The sequence below is a fragment of the Lepus europaeus genome, chromosome 4, assembly GCF_033115175.1.
Source record: "Lepus europaeus isolate LE1 chromosome 4, mLepTim1.pri, whole genome shotgun sequence".
In the NCBI taxonomy this organism is placed as follows: domain Eukaryota; kingdom Metazoa; phylum Chordata; class Mammalia; order Lagomorpha; family Leporidae; genus Lepus; species Lepus europaeus.
In genome coordinates this window covers 120,850,017-120,867,024 of record NC_084830.1, presented here as the reverse complement: position 1 = coordinate 120,867,024, position 17,008 = coordinate 120,850,017, and the positions used below count along the sequence as shown (strand labels likewise).

The following is a 17,008-nucleotide window of genomic DNA, read 5'->3' as shown; positions in this document are numbered from 1 at the left end:
TTATATCCTGCTACTTTGCCAAACTCTTCTATGAGTTTTTTTTTTTTTTTTGACAGGCAGAGTGGACAGTGAGAGAGAGAGAGACAGAGAGAAAGGTCTTCCTTTGCTGTTGGTTCACACTCCAATGGCCGCCGCGGCCGGCGCGCTGCAGCCAGTGCACCACGCTGATCCAAAGCCAGGAGTCAGGTGCTTATCCTGGTCTCCCATGCGGGTGCAGGGCCCAAGCACTTAGGCCATCCTCCACTGCACTCCTGGGCCACAGCAGAGAGCTGGCCTGGAAGAGGGGCAACCGGGACAGAATCCGGCGCCCCGACCGGGACTAGAACCGAGTGTGCCGGTGCCACAAGGTGGAGGATTAGCCTAGTGAGCCACAGCGCCGGCCCCAATAGTCTCTTAGTAGAGTTCTTTGGATCCCCTAAATAAAGAACCGTATCATCTGCAAAGAGGGGTAGTTTGACTTTTTCCTTCCCAATTTGTATCCTTTTAATTTCTTTTTCTTGCCTAATGGCTCTGACTCAAACTTCCAGAACTGTATTGAATAGCAGTGGTGAGAGTGGGCATCCCTGTCTGGTACCAGATCTCAGTGGAAATGCTTCCAACTTTTCCCCATTCAATAGGATACTGGCCATGGGTTTTTCATAAATTGCTTTGATTGTATTGAGGAATCTATATACCCAACCTTCTATACCCAATTTGCTTAGAGTTTTCATCATGAAAGGGTGTTGTATTTTATCAAATACTTTCTCTGCATCTATTGAGATAATCATATGGTTTTTCTTTGCAGTTGGTTAATGTGGTGTATTATATTGATTTTGTGAACGTTGAACCATTCCTGCATACCAGGGATAAATCCCACTTGGTCTGTGTGGATTATCTTTCTGATGTGTTGTTGCATTCTATTGGCCAGAATTTTATTGTGGATTTTTGCATCTATGTTCATTAGGGATATTGGTTTGTAATTTTCTTTCAATGTTGCATCTTTTTAAGGTGATGCTGACTTCATAGAAAGAATTTAGGAGGATTCCCTCTTTTTTCAATTGTACTGTATAGTTTGAGAAGAATTGGACTTAGTTCTTCTTTAAATGTCTGGTAGAATTCAGCAGTGGATCTATCCGGTCCTGGGCTTTTCTTTGTTGGGAGGGATTTTATTACTGTTTCAATTTCTGTCTCAGTTATGGGTCTGTTTAGGTTTTCTATGTCTTCGTGGTTCAATTTAGGTAAGTGAGCAGTGAAATTGAATATTTATCTGAAGCAATTTCTAAGCAAAGTGTTGATGGCACAACTTGACTTCTCTTGAGTGCTTTTAGTAAAAAGTAAGAGAGAAATTACTGAAAGATAAGAATTGTTAATCCAAAGGGAAGCAAAGCTTAACATTTTGTATTTGCAGCCTCCCCCATTAGAAAAAAATGAGAAAAACTATTCAGGAGAGAATAGGGGTGTGGCCAAGTGCTATTTTGATAAGGAGATTAGTATAGTTGGGCCTTCTCAGTGGAAGCCAGGTGCTATTCATCAACAAAATGAAAGAATGACCTCAAAGCCATTTTGGAAATCATGGAGTTGCCATGGTCATCACATACCCATAGTACAAAGGCTTAGCAGGCAAAGTTTGACTCCTCAAGGCAGCTATCTGCCTGGGCTGCCCTAGTTTTCACTCTAACAGGTCTATATGCTACACATGGACTTGATGGCTCTCAGGGTACAGGTAATAAAGCAAGACATGTGAGAGACACCATTTCTGCTGGCTCAAGAGCTACATAGGTGTGGCTCCTTAACCTAGAGCTATGAAGTCCAAGCAGAGAACCAGGACAAATCTAGGGTCACTACAAAAAGAACTCACTAGAGCAGTATCTCATGGAGTAATGGGGGTGGTAATGTCCCTAAGACCACAGATCAGCAGAGGCATGGGCTTAAGATACCAGTCAGGGCAAACTGCAGGCACCAAACTCTGACCTGTAAACCTGAGGTAGGGGTAGGGCTGTGCAAGGCTACAGAGACAAGGCTACCCAGGGTTTTGGAGATACAGCTACTATACAGCAAAGCAGCAGATACTGGACCTCTGTCCCAGTGTGCCTGAAGGAGAGAGCATGGAGTTAAAGAAGGTTTTCCTTGAGCCTTAAGAATTTAGAATTGCTTAAAACCAATTAGTCGGCCGGCGCCGTGGCTCAACAGGCTAATCCTCCGCCTTGCGGCGCTGGCACACCAGGTTCTAGTCTCGGTTGGGGTGCCGGATTGTATCCCGGTTGCCCCTCTTCCAGGCCAGCTCTCTGCTATGGCCCGGGAAGGCAGTGGAGGATGGCCCAAGTGCTTGGGCCCTGCACCCACATGGGAGACCAGGAGAAGCACCTGGCTCCTGGCTTCGGATCAGTGAGATGCGCCGGCCACAGTGGCCGTTGGAGGGTGAACCAACGGCAAAAAGAAAGACCTTTCTCTCTGTCTCTCTCTCTCTCACTATCCACTCTGCCTGTCAAAAAAAAAAAAAAATTAGTCCATTCTTCCTTTTGTATTTTTCCCTTTATGTATGGAAATTCAATCCTGTGTTTGCCCTACCATTGTATTTTGGAAGTATATAGCATGTCTGATTTCACAGGTTCACAGCTGGAGAGCAATTTAGATGAGACTTTGAACTTTGTCTTTAAAATTGATGCTAGAGTGAGTTAAGACTTTGGGGGCTATTGGGATGAAATGAATGTAGTTTGCATACAGGAAGGACATGAATTTCGAAGTGCCAGGGCAGAAGGCTACCATCTGAATATTTGTATGCTCTACCCCTCAAACTTCATATCTTGAAAACATAGCACCAAAGGTGATTGTATGAGGGAGAAGAGCCATCTGGAAGGTGATTATGCCATGCCATGAGAATGGTACCTTCATGAATGTAATCAGTTCCTTTTCAAAAGAGGCCCAAGATAGCTCATTTGCCCCTTCCAGCTAGTGAGGGCACAGTGAAGAGGCATTATCTATTAGAAATGGGCCCTCCCCAGTCACTGAAGCCACCTTCCCAGCCTATAGAATGTGAGAAATAAATATTTTCTGTTTATAATCCATCCAGATGGTGGTATTTTGTTTATAGCAATCCAAATGGACTAGCAAGGGAGGCCAAGGCTCACGTGCTCATCCCCAACCCACTCAGTCCTGCGGGATAATTGAGACTCAATGAAACTTGCTGCTTTCATGTTTCTCAACTGGATTTCTTCACTGCTTGCGAGTTTCTGGGCCTGATCCATTAAAAACACAAGTTAGAAATAATCTGGGGCCCAGTTTGACAAGGAATGTTAGGAATCTTCTAAAATAACTGAAGAGCTCTTCAGAAAGGAGGGCGGAGTCAAAGAGAAGCACCGTCAATCTTCTGTCCCAGGCAGAACAGACTCTAAGCAAAACCGTCATGATGGGTTCAGTCTCCTTCCTTCAGAAGTTTCTGCAATGGGATTTCAGGCCCTGTCCTCCACCAACATGTCCCCAGTTGACCTCTGCGGTGCCTGAAATTCTGCCACTAATTGTTCCTTTGGGTGACTGGAAGCCCCTATTAGAAGGTAAATGGCTATCTGAGAGGACACTAGACACATCAGAGTGCTGTTGGTGAATAACGCCTTTCAAGAAGATGAGTCTATTGGACTGCAGTAAGCAGGAGTCTGAAGAACAGGAATCATAGCAGTCAAATTTGTTTTATTGTGGGGAGGAGACCAGATCCTAGGGAGCAGCCAAAAAGAGCCAACCAGAGTGAGGGGACACAAGGAGCAAAGCAGCCCAGCCAAGAGGCAACTTAAGGACACCAAGCACAAGGGACAGAAGTGGGAGGAGCAACAGGAGACCAGGGGTCCCAATCACAATTGCCCTAACTCCACAAATGGTAGCAGGTGCTAGAGGAATATTTGTTGTAAAGGGCAGTGGGATGTGATGTTTATTTAATTTAGTTTTTTAATAGACACATTTACTGTGTGCCAGGCACCATTCTAAGTGCTTAACAAATATTAACTTGAATTTAACTAGAGCAGTGGTTTTATCAAAAATTAGAGTTTGAGAGCCAGCTCCACTGGTTTCTGGCTCTGTGACCTTGGCCAGTGACTCATGCATTGTGGAGCTCATTTTTATCCCCTGTGAAAGGGGTGCGACAGTCAAACTATCACGGAGTTATTGTAAGGAACTATCAAGACAAGAGCCATAAAGACACTTTATGGACTTGAAATGTTTTACAAATCATTACCAATATTATAAGTAAGCACTGGACTGCCCCAGCCTTTAGAGAAAATAATATCAAAAAGTCACCTTTTTCACACTCATAATTCCTACCATCTCTTATGTAACTTGTGGCCCCCTGAGGGTAGATGATTTCATTCCAGTCCTGGTTCCCAACTTATTGGCTACATGACTTTGGGCAAGCTCCTTTACCTCTCGGTGATTCTGTAGTTCTCTCCTATGAAATGAGGGCTGGCAATAGATCTACATCATTGAGTTGCTGTGAAAACTTTACAATGATGATGAAAATAAAGCACTTAAGAAAATGATCATTTGAGTAAATGCACCATAAATGATACACACCTCTGCTCCATTGAACTCATGAAGTTACAAAGTAGGAATTATTACTGATACCATCCTCGTTTGCAGAGGAGAAAGCAGAGAGCCAGAAAGGTTGAGGAACTTGCCCCATAGCACATACCTAGGGAGTGAGATAGCTGAGATTCCTAGACAGGTCTGTCTGACTTGTGCATTTTTGTGGCTGCCTAAGCAAATTTTCTTACTGTCTATCATGACACACCAGAAACACCTAAGGGAACTCTAGAGAAGAAGAAAAAAGAATTACAAAGCTAGAAAAGAGAGGTAACAAGTACCTTATTTTTTCTTTAAGTGCTAAGTTGTTGCAAAAGGGAAACACAAAACCTTCAAACACAAAAGCTGGGAGTTGGAGAGGCTCCCAGAAGCCATCTGGTCCCACCTTCTGCTCAGTGCAGGCATGGCAGAGCCTGGCAGGTTATGAACCAAACTTGTCTCCTCTTCCTCCTGGACCATGACCCACGCCTTGCAATTAGATATGATAAGACTGTAAGCAGTGGAAGGTGAGCAGAAAGGATGTGCACCTCATCAAAGCCTGTCCCACAATCCCCTCCTCCCTTCTAAAATGTTCTACGCAACTGAGCATGGTGACCTAAAAAGTTACATGGGGGCTGGAGTTCCTGACCAGAAGACAGCTAGCTCTCTGTCAGAAACACCCAGCTAGGACTTTTCCGTGAGCAAAAAAGAACTCTCTGTCATTATGGAGCCACATAGAGTTTAGATGTGTTTGTCCAAACAGCCAACATAACTTTAACCAGTGCATGCAGCAGGTGGATTTTCTGACTGTTGGCCACCCAACTTCTGTTTAAATCGTTCCAGTGGTGGGGAATTCACTTCTACCAGACCTATCCACTTGTTATTCATGAGTTCAATCAACAAACATCTAAGTCCCTACCATGTGGCAGACACTATGTTAAGCATGGAGGATACAGTGATGAACAAAGCCGAAAGACCTCTGCCTCAGGAAGCTCATCACCCAGCTGGTGGACAGAAACTAAACAAATGAGCAAACCAGCCCTGTCAAGAGGCAACCTAAGGACACTGCACCCAAGAGGCAGAGGTGGGTGCAAGAGGATACCGGGGAGCCCCAATCACAACCACCCTAATTTTTCAGATGACAGCAGGTAGTGGGCATGGTATTTATAGACTTTGATATCTAAGTTGTAAGAAGGAAATAGGTTGATAAAATAGAATAACTGGGGACCCAATCAACTTTAAATGGAGGAAAAGGCAAGTCTATAAGGGTGCTCGGAGGAAGTAACTGAGACCCAAGACACAATGACAGCCAGCCCTGACCGAAATTGCTTTATTCTTTGCTTCTATTAGCAGGAAGATGTGCCTCCTTTATCTCTATGCCCCTCTCCCACTCTAATTGCATATTTCGGGTCCCAGAGAAGTCTGTTGTCTCCCATTTCCATGATAGCATCTCCAGCATGCTGCATTTGCACACAGTTGTCACATCTCTCCCATCACCCAGAGTCCCTCCCTGCCTCCCCTCCCCAACCCCTCTGGGGCAGCAGCCCCAGAAGGTGTGGAGGCCCAGACACAGCAAGCAGCTTGCAGCAAGGATCCAGGAACAGCTAAGACCCCTCCACTAAGGCTCTGTGGAGCACCCCCCCACCAACTTCTTGGAGAATAGTTGGTCGCCCTCCCATGACATTGCTTTTTAACTTCCCCAGGGATCCTTGCTAACTGCTGGCTCCTGTCAGGGGTTTATTCTCTGACACCGCAAGGGAGCAGGCAGGGTTAGAAGCCTTCAAGGGCTCCCGCTGGAAGCCTTCTCTCTCTCTTTCTTAAAAACAGTTTATTTATTCGATGTTAAAACCATGTCCCTCCCCCATGGTTTGAACACAAAACAAACCCAGCTGTCCCCAGCCCTGGGCTAAAACCGCAGGCGTTTGGCTTTGGAGCCAAGGAGGCAGCAGGAGGAGCTGATCAGGACCGAGTGGAGCTGCCAAGCTGCACTCAGGAGGCAGGGAGGCCGTGTTCCTCAAAGGCCCAGCCTTCGCTTCATTGGAATTAACCAGAAGTGCGCCCTAAGAGCAACCAGCCTGCCCTTGTCCTGGAGGCTCACAGGAGGTAGAGGCCGCTGCTGCACTCCAGGGACCTCTGGTTGGCAGAAGCCCCTGGCCCTCCCACTGCCAGGAGGCCCAGTAGCTCCAGGGTGCCTGGGCACTCAGAAAAGCTGAAGCCTTGTAGCCAGGCATGGTGTCAATAATTGTTTTCCTTGCTTGGTTTGGGGATCAAAACAACTGCTGCTCTTTGCTTTCTCACACTTTCCACTGAGGTCACTTAGGGCAGGACTGAGTCAAGACTTCCAGAGGGTGTGGCACTACTGGGGGAGCAGGCAGCGAAACTGTAAGCACAGGACATGCTGTGCTCAGCTCCCTCAGCACAGGGAAACACTGCAGGGTCACACAGCCTGCACCACTGGCCTTTGTGCCACTGTACCCTTTTTCTGGGATCTTCTCCAATCACCCTGACCAATAGGTGTGATTGCCCTGACCCACATCTGGTCCTCTACCCCTGCTCAGCCCTCTCCCCTGGCCTGGGAATATGGTAAAGCCTTTGGGGTCCTTGGTGCAAAGTTGAAGGAGGTGCTCGCTCTCCATCATGCAAGTTGGAATCTACCTGGAGAGTGAGCATCTCCTTAAATTGTTCCCCAAAGACCAGTCATTTGCCTCATTCCACCTCTGGGCCTGTGCATGCCCCCAAACGTGGCTTTGCTTTAGACAGTCATTCATTTCTTTTCTTTATCATCTCCTGTCCCAAATTGCTGTGAGAAAGAATCTGTAGATGGCTTCAAACTTATATGTAAAAGATCAAATCCAGTTTGCTGAAATTTTATCTTGTTTTACTTTTTGACCAGAGAGTATTTTGGTTTTTAAAAATTTGTTGTCAGTGCTTAGAATCCAGAAGAGTTCAAATTTTTGAAAACTCAGATTTCTAGTTTCATTGAAATGGGCCTTACAGGCTAGAGCACAGTGGTGGCTTCTCCTTTGAATGTGGCCTTTGCCCTCCAAGCCCCCCACATCCCCATCTGTGCCAGAGCACCATTCATGTTACCTTCTCAGCCCCTATAGGCATTCTAAATGGTAATCTTTAGTCCAAAGACCAATCGTGTCTGAGATAGCCTGTCTCCAGTGGTTCAATTGCAAGCACCAATAATAGGCAAGGATGCAAGACTGGGGTGGGCAGGAAGACAGGGAATTTTTCCATCTTAAAATCAGACCTTGGAAGCAAGTCTCCCTTCCACCAGCCAGAGTATGCAAAAGATTGACAGAAAGGCACATGCTAGGAGACAGCATCAGAAGAGCTGCTGGGACAAAGGGACAAGCTGAAATGGAAATAGCACTGACCAAGGGTCAGGGTGCCTGCTTTGGTTCCCTGTGCCTGCCTACTATGTGATGTTGAATGAAACTACTCCAGAAGGCTCAAATTCATCACTTCTTATTACAGAGAGTCAGGCTGAGTTATTTCCTTTTCAGTTTAACTCTCTTGAATTTCATTCTTACTATTCTTAGGTGGAATTATTCTAGTAAAAGAGAGTCTCAGAACAATGTTCAGGCTCAGCTTAGAAGAGCAATTGAGCAATGATCAGAAGCCACATTTCATTGATAGCATGGAATTTTGCAACTTGTGCAGGTCTGTGTTTATCCCTTTATAATTTCTTTGGTTCTGCTGAGAATATACACTTGAAGGAGCTCAAACAATAGCCTGACTCAACAGTCTCTTTCCTTAACAATTGCTTGTCTGCTTAAGAACTCACTGGGTATGAAATCTAGTTCACTAAAATCTGTGCCTCTCCCCTGAAGATGCTGGAGGAGAAGAAAGCTCCCTGATAACATTGGGGAAGGAGCTCAAGGTGGAATTCAGCACAAAAGGCCACCAACAAACATCAAGGCAGCTCCCTGTGCAGCATGAACTATGGGAGAAGGTCAGGACATACAGCAACAAATAACCCCAGTCCTTGTCCTCAAGGAGATTACAATCAAGCAAGGAGGTCCGCACAGTGCCCACAGAATCCAAACTTATCAGAGTCAGATAAAATCTTCTGGAGCTGTGAAGTGCTGGGAGGGGGTTTTTAAAATTGAAGAAGTTACACAGGTCTAGTGAGGTAGGATCTAGACAGATAGTAAAAGATGAATCTGTATTCAACAGGTAAGGATTTGCAGGAAGGAGCATGAGCTTCAGTCATTCATCCATCCATCAAGCATGAAAGCTCCCTACTGCCTGCCATCTCCCTGAGCCCTGGGATATGGGAGTTAACAAGACAGAGCGGGGTCCGGCTCTCCTGGCACTGACCATCTAATGGCGGGCATAGACAACTGCACAAATACAGGAGATAATTTCAGATATTGTTAAATGCTATAAAGAATATTAAATGAGGTAATTATCAGGGATGGTGGGCATAGAGGACCCCGCTGAGGAAGCTCCTGTTGAGCTGAGTCATGAGATGATCTGGAAAAGAGCATTTCTGGAAGAGGGAACAGCAAGCACCAAGTTCCTGAGGCAGAATCAAAAAATATGCAATCTGTGCAACAGGGAATGAGAAGGAAATTTAGGGAAGAGGTAGAGGGGTAAGCAGAAGCCAAATCATATGGGCCTCAGACTGAAGTGTTTGAATGTGATTCAGCTTGCCATGGGAAGCTAATGGATAAAGCCACTTTCTAATTTTAAAAGACCATCTGGCTATTATATAAGGGATGAACTATAGGGGACCAAGTAGAAAGTGGGAAGTTATATTATTCTGCTCAAGCTACCACAGACTGGGTAGCTTCCACTTTAGAAATTTACTTCTCCCAGTTCTGGAGGCTGAAGTCCAAGATGAAGGTGCCAACCCACTCAGTGCCTGGTGAGGGCTCTCTTCCTGGCTTGCAGAAGGCCACCTTCTCACTGAGGTCAATTCAAAAAATTCGTGGCAAAATGAAATGAAAAGATAATTTTTTTGGTGTAATGTTTTTTTGGAAATCCAAGCATTGTTTTTTCATAATACACACATTGAATGAATTTTTTTTAAAATATCATGTAGTGTGGATTTCAAAACAATTTTGCACCTAAATGAATTTATCTCTTAATTCTATTTTTCCATGAATCTCTCTTATGTCTCCAAATGGCATTTTCTCAGTGCGCACATGCCACTCTGTCTCTTCTCCTTACTCCTCTTCCTCTCCTCTCTCCTCTTCCTCCTCTTCCTCCTCCTCCTCCTCCTCCTCCATCTTCTTCTTATAAGACCAGAACTTGGCCGGCGCCACAGCTCACTTGGCTAATCCTCCACCTGCAGTGCCAGCACCCTGGGGTTCTAATCCTGGTTGGGGTGCCAGATTCTGTCCCAGTTGCTCCTCTTGCAGTCCAGCTCTCTGCTGTGGCCCAGGAAAGCAGTGGAGGATGACCCAGGTCCCTGGGCCCAGCACCCACATGGGAGACCAGGAGGAAGCACCTGGCTCCTGGCTTCGGATCGGCGCAGCGCCAGCCATAGCAGCCATTTGGGGGGTGAACCAACGGAAGGAAGAGTTTTCTCTCTGTCTCTCTCTCTTACTGTTTATAACTCTACCTGTTAAAAAAAAAAAAAAAAGACCAGAACTCTTACTGGATTATGACCCCACTGGTATGACCTCATTCAATCTTAGTTACCTCCTAAAAGCCCCATCTCCACACACAATAACATTGAGGGTTAGGACTTCAACATTTGAATTTGGGGACAGGATTAAGGAAGGGACTTCATTTGGTTCTTTTTGTTTTTAAGATATGTTTATTTAGTGAAAGGCAGAATGACATGGAGAGGGAGATAAAGGGATTTCCATCTACTGGCTCACTCACCAAATATCCACAACAGCCAGATTGCGCCAGGACAAAGCCAAGATCCAGAAACTCCCTCTGGTCTCCCACATGAGTGGTAAGGACTCAAATATTTGGGCTCTCATCTGCTGCCTTGGTGCCACCCATCCCGTAATTTTTTTTTATTTGACAGGTAGAGTTATAGACAGTAAGAGAGACAGGGAGAAAGGTCTTCCTTCCATTGGTTCATCCCCCAAATGGCTGCTACGGCTGGCTGGCGCTGCGCCTATCTGAAGCCAGGAGCCAGGTGCTTCCTCCTGGTCTCCCAGGCGGGTGCAGAGGCCCAAGTACTTGGGCCATCCTCCACTGTCTTCCCAGGCCACAGCAGAGAGCTGGATGGGAAAAGAAGCAACCGGGACTAGAACCCAGCGCCCATATGGGATGCCGTCGCCGCAGGCAGAGGATTAACCAAGTAAGCCACAGCGCCGGCCCCCCATCCCATAATTTAGTTCTTAGCAGAGATCAATAAGGAAGCTATTGCATAACCTGGTCCATCTTCTCCCAGGGATATGAAAGAACAGGATGTAAAGTGTTTCTTTACCCTGCTTTGGGGCCCCTGACATTACATGATCATGTTTATAACCTACTTTGCCATTGAGATCCTCTTAATAATTGATGAAAGGGAAGAAAATTGCTTGTTACCTCTTCCTAGAGTAATCAATGTGGTCTCCATCCCAAGAAAGCCTATTTGGTACTTAGCTAGAGAAGAGGTATTGAGTTAATCTATTTCATTTTTTTCCTAAGTATCTAGTTCCTATCTTAGTATCTCCTGCAGGAAATGGAACTGGCCAGGGACTCCCACAAGGACTGAGAGGTCCCCACCCCACACTTTCGGGACACCAGCACAGCATTCTGGAAATACCACCATTGCAGAAGACAATTGCTCTCAGTTGTCTCTCCCTGTGAAAGCTGATACTGAATCTACTTTCCCTGTGCATTCAGCCTTCTGCTTCCAAAGAGCTCAGTGATGAAGCCTTTCTTATCTTTAAAATCAAGACTTAGTCTCCTGTCTCATAGTGGGTGACAAATACCTAGACTATTTAAAAATATAGGCAATGATCTGATTATCTATGACTGTGTAGTAAATGACATTAAAACATAGTGGCTTAAGACAGCCATTTTGTTTTGCTCAGGATTTTGATGGTCAGGAATTGAGGGCAAATGTAGTAGGATAGCTCTTGTCAGCATTTATTACGCTGCAGTCAGAGTCGGTTGGTTCCTGCATGCATCTGAAGGCTCAGTTGGGCTGGGTGCCTGTAAAGGTCCTCCCTTGTAGCTGCCAGTTTGGATGGTTGACTACTGGGAGCTCAGCTAGAGCTGCCAATCAGGACCCTTAAGACATGGCCTCCCCACTTGGGCCATTTCACTTCCCACAAGAGAGTGGGCTCCCCCTGGAGCATTCCCAAGAAAACCAGGGTGGGAACTGCATGTTTTCTTTTCCTGATCAAGCCTCAGAAGTCTCGCAACTGTATGGATCAACAGGATCACAAGCCTGCAAGCATTACTCAAGGGACCATCTCCATCTGAATGATCAGATTTGAGGGGAGCAGAAATGGACCCCATCTTTGGAAAAGACAGTGTCAACTCACATTGTACTGGACCCCATGGGATGGACTGTACTGCTATGGCCATCTCTGGAAAGTAATATAATTTTAATATATAATATATAATTTTATATCATCAGCATTTTAGAAAATTGTCAGATATTTCATATCTTATAGGCCAGGATTTCTCAGCTTTGGCACCTTTGATATTTTGAGTTGAAGCACTATTTGTGGTAGGGACTGTTCTTGTTATAGGATATTTAGCAGGATCCCTGTCCTCTGCATACCAGATACCTCACCCCCAAATTTGAGACAAATTGTCTCCACATATTGCCCATTGCCGTATGTTCCTTAGTGGGAAATGTGCCCCTAGCTAAGAACCACTGATACAAATACTACTTACAGCCAAAACCCATAAAGCTACAGGGGCAGACAAGGGGCTCTTTCTTAACCCAAGAATCCTACCTCAAAAATGGTTTTAGCCACAAAATCAGAGGCAGCATGAATTGGTCCCAAATAGAGAAAAGACAAAGGTTCTTTTTCAAACTGTTGTTTTACCTCTGATTTTTTTCTGGCATCCAAGTCTTCTTTCCTAGCTCCCCTGGGGTTGGGATAAGTAATGCAGAGTAGGGGCAGAGCAGAGGCTCTTAGGAGTGCTAGATGTCCAATTCTGGGGATATTCACCACAGACAAAGGCAGGAAAAGAGCTTTGGTTTGCTTTTTAATGCTAGAACAAGCCTCCTGCAATCAGCACTCAAGATGGACAGGGCTGCACACAGAATTTATTTCAATCATTTCTGTTGTTTAAGATGGAGCTTTCATAGTATGGTTTGATTATGTCACTTTTTTTAAAAGATGACAAGAGGGAAAAAATCAAGTATGATTCAATCCTACAGATATAATGGGACACTTACCGTGCCTCCACTACACCATACATTTGTGCACATGAGCGAAGGCATGGAAGAGAATCCCCAGTAGAACCTTGTTTGCATTTGGAGAACCAACTGCAAGTTGTTGGTATAGCAGGAAGGTGGGAGCATGAGGGAAACCAAAAGAGACAGGCTTAAAAGGTAGATCAAAGTCAGATACTCAGGGCCTTGAATGCCAGGCAAAGGAATTTAAACTTCATCCCATAGGATATAGAAAATTTGCAAGCAGGGAAGAGTCACTGTTATATCTTCCTGGAATAGATACTTCTATGAGAAGAGTCAAGAATCCAAAAACATTGTCCTTGTATTCAGCACCAGAGGACTACAGGGTTAATGTTCACCTTCAGCAAAGCTGACCTCTTGAACCTACATTTTATCCCAGCCTTATTTCTTCACCATTTGGCGCAAGTCAGCGTGAGGGGCCCAGGAGGGAGAGCCAGGAGCCTCCCTAGGGAAACAAGCACCATCCAGCCATTGCTACATTGTTCCAGATGGATTCCTGCCCCCCACAGGGTCATAGCTCTTGACTCTGAAGGGAGTGGGAGGTGAAGATGTCTCCGTGACATATCAAGGCTTGGCAGCCCTGGAGATCGTTTGGGAAACTTTGTACCAGATTTTATTTTGTTTTCTTCACGGCCCTTAAAGAAAGCTGCAAATCCCTCTCCAGCTTCCATGAGCTGCCAAGTGCCTCTCCTGATCGTTTCCCTGACCAGCATCCCAGCTCCCTCAGGGTGGCAGCATTCTTTCCAAACTTGCACCCATCTGCCACAGAAAGACACATGTCCCCTGGATCAGCTCTGGGCCAAGGCACAGGGTGGCAGGAGACTGCTGATAATCACCACACAAATAATAGCTGTGATTGCTTCAGAAGCTTCATTTTATTTGAAAGGCAGAGAAACAGATAGAGATCATCCGTTCACAGGGTTGCTCCCTAAATTCCCTCAATGCCCCCAGAATTCATTCTGGGTTTCCCAGCTGGGTGCCCGAGTACTTGAGCCATCACCTGCTGCCTCTGGTGTTGCATGTCTGTAGAAATCTGGTTCGGAAGCAGAGTAGCCAGTACTCAAAACGGGCTCTCTGACACGGGATTCAGGTGCCCAAGCAGTGGCATAACAGCAGCGCCAAGTGCTCACCCCCTATCTGTGACTTGTTAAATGAGTCTCACACACTGGACACCAAGTTAAATAAATGTATCTTCTCATCTAATGGTCAGAACAACCTCACAAATTAGCAGTCATAATTTTCTTCCCTTATCAGATAAACTAAAGCAGCTTGCATAGTCACACTACTCTATTTGGCAGACCGTAGATTCAAGCCTGATGCTGACCCCAAAGCTGGGATGCCTGGGCCCTCCAATTCCATGTCTCAGTGCTCCCTTGGAGAGTCACTCTTCCTCTCTCCTTGCACCTGTATTCCCAGGTAAACATCATTCTTCCCTTTAAAGCTCCTATACTTAGGGGTCTCAGCTCTGCCATGAATTCATTCTCTGAGGTTGGGAAGACTCCCTTCATCTGTCAGACCTCAGTTTCCTAGTCAGGAAAAGGGCGATGCCCTGGCTAAGTTGTAGTCACTGTTGGGAGGCCTTGAGAACCTGGGTTGTACACATCCTCGAAGGCCGTGGTGAGGATGCAGTGATGATTCACGTAGCTGTGAAGCTCAAACCCTACCTGGGGACAGGGAGCACCAGAGAGGTCTCTACAAATAGACTCATGCAACAGGTGTCTGCACCTGGGGCTGCCTGGCACCAGCCAACTCTGTTGGCAATGCTCACTCTTGGCTCTTTCCACAGAGAGAGGTCACATTCCATGGCCCAGCAGCCCAGCACAAGAAAAAGTGAACTTTAAGGAGCTCTATTTGTTTTGAAAAGGCTTATGAACTTCTAAGTTCTCTTGTTTGCGACTGAAGTAGAGAGGGGGAAGGACAGAACTGGGGCCAAGGGCAGGGTGGAGAATCCCCCAGGTCCTAGCTGTTGAACAGAAACACCGCTCCCCAGAGCTGAGGCCAGTGTCTTTCCCTACAGACAGGCTGTGAAGCCGTCAGTTCAGATCCCACTTTGGTCTGCCTTAGAAGGAGCCAGGAAGACACATTGCAAGGTTGTGTCCTATCTCCTGTGTAATTCCCTTCAGCTGCTATAATAAAGTGCCACAAACTGGTGTCTTAGAACAACAAAGATGTACTTTCTCACAGATCTGGAAATTAGAAGTCCAAGATCAAGCTTCATAGGGCCATGTTTCCTCTGAAACCTGTAAGGCAGACAAAGATCTTCCCTTAGCTCTTCCAGATTCTGGGAGCTTCAGACATCCCATCTATTGGGGCACCCCAATCTCTACCTCTGTCTGCAGCGGACATTCTCCCTCTCTTCCTTTTGTGTGTGTCTTTCTCTGTCTTAAATGTCCTGTTTCTATAAGGACACCAGCCATTTTGGATTGGGGCCCACCATAATGACCTTCTAACTTGACCTCTGTAGAAGCTCTTTTGCAAGTAAGATATACTCTAAAGTACTTAAAGTTAGGACTTCAACAAATATTGCAGGGAGGGGCGTACAATTCAACAACATCTGCAGTTCTTGGACTATGTGCCTAGTGAAAAAAAAATTAGGAGCTCAAAAGATCTGAGTCTGGATTCCAATTTTCCAGTAACTGGCTACTTTGACAAGTGACTTTGACCATAGTTCCTCCTCTTGCTTATATGGGGAAAAGATTAAATGAGATCATAGAAATCACCAGGTTTATAGCTTGAAGCAGCCTCTGAGCTCATCCACCATTTCCTGAAATGTGCTCACCAGAATATTAATCCTACAAAGTCACCTTGGGGTAGAAAGGAGGTCTAGTTCTGTGAGTCCCTCTCAGTTTCAGTGCACATCCGCGGGGCAAAGCCCTGAGAAGTCCTGCAATAAAGAAGTCTTAGTGTAGCCCAGCAACTCCAGACTCATTCATTGCAGATCCCTGCTATTTGTATCAACCCTTGTGGTTCCAATGTGGTAAACTATTCACAAAAGCACTGATCTAGATTAACTCTTTCAGTGCACCTTAGAAAACTAAGACTTAGATCATCTCCTACATAAACTACCTACTCCCAATCGTTGCAGGAGTAACCCATATCAAGACAGACCTTTGTTTCCCAGTTTGCAAGCAGATTAACTGCTATTTTAACATTTCAAAACTTACGTTAACACTTTGCACTCATTTGTAAATTTTCAAACAACAGAAAAAATAAGGAAGATAAGAAAAGCTCACTTTCAGCCTTTCTACCCTAAAATGACCTGCTAATGTGACATTGTTAGTTTATTACTTTATTACTTCTGCCATCTTATGATCCCATGGGGAAGTGATGGGACTCAGGAACTGGGGTAGAAACTGGACTCAGAATCAGTAAACTTGGAAGCATGTCCTGAAGTTAGTTGATGCTCAAATTTTAGACAAGTTCCTTGGCCTCCTTGTTTCCAAAACCTCTTTACTCCTTTAGGGAGATTGTGTCTATGGCAGAGTTTGAAAGTTAATAATATTCAAAATTGGCTACCATTTATTGGATGCACACAATAGTATAGCAAATGGTACTGTATCCAGAAAGTAAGCCTAATCCTCATCTCTGTCCAAGGAGGCTGGCAACATCATTGAGGCTTTGAGAGTTTGAGTGACTTACCTCTGGTCTCACAGCTGGTAGCAGCAACAGAGCCAGAATCTAAACCCAGAGGTGCCTTGACCCCTCCACAAATAGAGCACTTTGACTCTCACATCGCATGATATATGGATCAGTATTGTATTCTCACTTCCTAGATCCGCTCAAGTGCCTTCGTTGTATCTGGGGTAATCTCAGCCCTGTGCCTTCCACCTCTCCCAGGCAAAGCCCAGAAGACTCAGGTCCAATCTCAGCCTCCCTGGAAGCTTGGATGAAGGTGTACGTCCAAGGTTCTGGCAGTCAGATGCACTCCAGGGACATACTGAATCCTAAGTACAGGATTTCTAAGTGGTCAAAGAGATCCATTTTGCTGCCAAGAATGGTGGAAAAGGATCTGACTTGGAATAAAAATGTTTGCAAGGTTGAGATCTTGGCACAGCAGCAGTGGTGGTCTCTTCTAGGACTAGGTGGGACAATAGCAGAGCCATCGTATGCCCATCAATCCCATTCTGTCGAGTGGTATTTTCTTTG

General features: G+C 45.5%; 1 long non-coding RNA gene across 1 annotated transcript in view; it reads right to left on the bottom strand.

The window, feature by feature from the left end:
- Nucleotides 1-17,008, bottom strand: part of LOC133758511 (uncharacterized) — a 181,876-nt gene that overhangs the window by 78,460 nt on the left and 86,408 nt on the right. The window lies entirely within an intron of this gene.